The sequence below is a fragment of the Nycticebus coucang genome, chromosome X, assembly GCF_027406575.1.
Source record: "Nycticebus coucang isolate mNycCou1 chromosome X, mNycCou1.pri, whole genome shotgun sequence".
In the NCBI taxonomy this organism is placed as follows: domain Eukaryota; kingdom Metazoa; phylum Chordata; class Mammalia; order Primates; family Lorisidae; genus Nycticebus; species Nycticebus coucang.
The window spans coordinates 152,055,078-152,059,601 of NC_069804.1; positions in this window are offsets into that span (position 1 = coordinate 152,055,078).

The window sequence follows — 4,524 nt, forward strand, 5'->3', positions numbered from 1 at the left end:
TATAGTGCTAGTGTCATGATTTGGTGAATATGGGCGTTGGAATTCCTATACCTTTAGGAAGGCTTGCAAAAATTGCCAAATAAATCTACTCTTGATAATCTGTATCTCTACATATATGTCTAATTTTAGTTTCATTGAAGAAACTGAGGCAGCCTATTAGACTCCAAATTATTGATTAATACTAGTGCCTTGAGGCAAAATACATTATAATTTAAATATCTTCTAAATTACAAATTAATAAAAAGTAGCACTCTTGTATCTATTGGTGATTACTCATATAATCAAGGTAGAGCCATTTAATTGCTTCTGGATTTAACATATACACTGAAGAACAATTCATAGATTTTAAAATTGTTGATGCTAACAAAGAGGGCCTTTATTTTAAACTAAAAATACACTTATTGTACACACAGTATATTGTGTGTGTACACATGTGTATGCATGTGTATTTGTGTATGTGCATGTATATATTTATTTGAAAGGTATGGTTTTAAAGAGAAGTGACAAGATTCCTCTGAACATTCTATTTGCTGAATCCCATGAGCTGTTCCATACTTATTATCTGGTAAGATTTGAGAGTACAAAATTAAGTTGCAAAGCTACATGTAATGCATGCAGGCTGTAGCATTGAGCTATCTTGCTAGAGGCTAATCACTTTATAATGAGTTTAGTCAAAAGTACCTATGCAGTAAGTCCTAGTTGACAGCAGCCCAAGGGAACCTCTAAGTGCTAAAAATTAGCAGCTGAGAGATGTTAGATTGCATCTTTTTGAAGAGAGAAAACAGATTCCTTTCTAAAATACAAGCAGTTTAAATTTGACATAAATCAAACCGATGGTAAAAAGTATCTTGCTGCTATGGGCTTTATCTGTTTTTGTTCTATTTTATGAAGTAAAATAAGAAAAAAAAATCAGGTTTCCTATTATTTTAGTTTGAGAAAACACGTCTTAATAGCACAGAAAAATGATTTTGTCACTGTGATATTGTATATTTGACAGTTCATGACAAAAAATTACACCAAGCTATGTTTTATGAAAATGGTGAACATGCACTGAATGTTCATCTTACTTTTAAATGATTCACTTTTATTTTAGAGTTTGGATATTAAATAATCAATATAAATTGGATAAATTGTAATAAAACATAATCACTACAATTTATAAGACTGTTACAGAGATGGGTTGTTGTAAAGACCTTTATGTATTAAAGGAAGAATAATTATGATTAGAGTGTATTGATACTACTGATGAGCATCAAAATCCATGTTAATTTCTCCTACAGAAAGATGCAGCATAAAATATGGAAAAAAATGTTATAACACTGTGTGGTAGGAGGAAATCTATAAAACAATATTTCAGTTTTCCAACCTGGCATTAGAAATGATGGAGAACAAAACAGAAAAGATATATATTTGACACCACGCCATGAAATGCATTTGACACAATGCCACAAGAACCATTTTGGGACTTCAGAATCAAAGGGCACCCACCATATCAGAGTTTTATACAGGTCAATATAATCAATGGTATGACAGTTGAAGTATGACAGTAATTAACAGATGAAGTCTCTAAATTGCTTGTGCCTCAATAGTAAGGACTCGTATTGAAATAATATATTGAGTTTATTATCATACAAAGTTCCACAAATGAGCCAGGTAGAGGTATGTAGTTTTACAATGTGATTTTAAAGAAAAACTTTTGTTGCTAAGAGGATACTGGAGATAAGAACACTATGTATCGGAATAGGTAAGTCTTCACAGAGTTATGATGGTTCCAATGGGAGTTTGAAGATAGGTTAAAAGTGAAATAAGTAGAAAGAGCAGGGAATAGTATTCTAGCAAAGCAGAGCAATGTAACAAAGATTCTAATCAGATTTAGAAAAAGTATGAGTTTATTTAATAGGCTGTTAGGGGCTATTGAAGGATTCAAACAGATGCTAATGTGTGCAAAATGGCATTTTACAGAGATGTACTGGTCAACACATGGAGAAAGATTAAGTGAAAACAAGGAAACCAGTTAAGAGAACTTGGCAACCATCCAAGGAAGCAGTGAAGAGGATCTAAACAAAAGTTGTCACAGGGACAGTGAAAGGGAAGGACATTACAGCAGAAAAAAATACACTGGAATTCTTCTTGGATGGGATGAGAAGGAAAGAGAAGAGAATCATTTCTGGTGAGCAGGGTAAAGAATTTCAAAATCAGGTTGTCCTTAACTCTTTACTGAAAGAAAATAGTCAATAGTTATTTGAAGATTTATATCTGAGGATAAAGAGGAGGATGAGTTCACAGAATTACACTATTTTAAAGAAACAGTTAAATTAATTATATTTTCCAGTACATTATGCATGTCATTATGCATAAGTGTAAATGATGTTGTTGGTATGGTGTTGACATGTATAAATGTTAAATGAATTTCAGCCTATGGCTTATTATTTATGCTGTTGAAATACATATAATTGACTAACTTGATTTGTTACGTGGTACTTATACCTCACGGATGTAGCCTTATCTGCTAAGTCTGATCTATGTAACAAACCATTTAAAATTAGGAAAAATATATATATTTAGAAGTTCATAAATTGTAGATATGCTATATTGTCAACATTTAGTATTGTTAGGAACAGTACCAAATGTCTGTCACCTAGTATTCCTGACCTACACATTCTCTACTATAAAATGGGAACAACCTAAACCACAATGATTACAAACTTGCTTTATTCATTGAAGTATTTCGATGAATCAAATTTCTTTTCCTTTTCTGTTTGTTTTGTTTGTGTAAATTTAAGAGTTCAAGTGTAATTTTATTACACGCATTTTAGTGTATCTATAGCTTTCCATGTAGCAACATGGATGGACAGAGGCCATTATTTTAACTGAGGAAATTCAGATATAAAAAGAAAAATACTTCATGTTCTCACTTATATGTAGGAGTTAAATAATGTGTATGCATGGACATAGAGTACGTTATGATAGACAATGTAAAGTTAAAATTCTTTTTAAATATCAATCCAAACCAGTTATTCACAAAAATTATATCCATGTATAAAAAAGTGAAATAAAATTTACAAATCACAAGTAATTTGGATGTCCTAATGCATTTTTATAGACAGGCAATACAAATTCAAGTCAATATAACTGACACATATTTTCATGTCTTGAGAACTATAGATTTGTGTTTCAATTTGCTTCAACATCTTCTTGTGTTTCAGCAGGCCATGAACACACTCCTAGAAATGCAGTAAGCATAGTAAGTGATTCTATGTCAAAAGTTCAAGCAGCATTGTTTCCATTTAAAATAGAGTCAAAATATTATGGCACATTTTGGTTTCTCTTAAATAAAGTGTTGGGAAGTATGTTTTCTACCCTGCATTTTATTGCCTAGTTACTTCTCTTTACATCTACCCATGAATTGAAAAGTTAATCTTAAGTGCCCTTATAGAAGATTCAGTTTTCAAATGAATGCATATTTATAGCTAAATGTCCTGACACTGTTTTTCTCTAGACCTAGCTTTTCTATGATGGTCTTATTTTATTTAAAAGTGAAGAAGCAACCATATCGTGTGTTCAATGAAAAATGTACTTTGTATTCCTTTATAGAGGTCCTATTCTATACTCATGTCTTATTCTGCTTTGTCTAAATCTACTTTGCTAAGAAATCAGATCATGTCATGTATATTAAGATGTAAAATATTAAAATAATATATATATAATGAAAATGTAATACATTTATCAAACTAAATTGTTAAAATATAATAATGATAACCACTACAACTAACTTTGGTTCAGGCACCATGAAAAACATTTTTTTATATGTTATTCTCATCATACACAACAATTATATCAAGTTATATAGTATTCAGAGGTGTCCCCAAAATGCACTTTTTGGCGGGGGCTGGGTTTGAACCCACCACCTCTGGCATACGGGGCTGGCGCCCTACTCCTTTGAGCCACAGGTGCCACCCCAAAATGCACATTGTAAGAAAGGAAAAATATGTATTAAAATTGTCATACTCAAGTCATGTTTGACTTCTGCAATTACTTGTACAAGAGATATATAAGATACAACATACAGGATAAATGTTATAAGTATACATTGAGTATTACAATTACAAGACAGTTTTTTTCTTTATCAAAATGTGCATACTAGTTTTGGCACATCACTTGTTAGCCTTTTAGCTAAGATCAAATGTAGTACTTCTTTCAGCACCGTGTGTGTGTGAGTGTGTGTGTGTATTCCTTGCCAGCAAAGCATTTGCCATGATACACTAAAGAGTTATATGAGATTTCATGAAAAACGAACATAATCAGTGTGGTCTGAACTATAGTGCATTTTACAAGGGTACATGTCAAATCTACAAAGTGTAGAGTATAAATGTCTTAACATGATAATTAAGAAAGTGTGCTGAAGGGGGCAGGACATGATTGCAAGAGGGACTTTACCTAGCAATTGCAATCAGTGTAACTGGCTTATTGTACCCTCAATGAATCCCCAACAATAAAAAAAAAAAGAAAAAAAAAAAAAAGAAA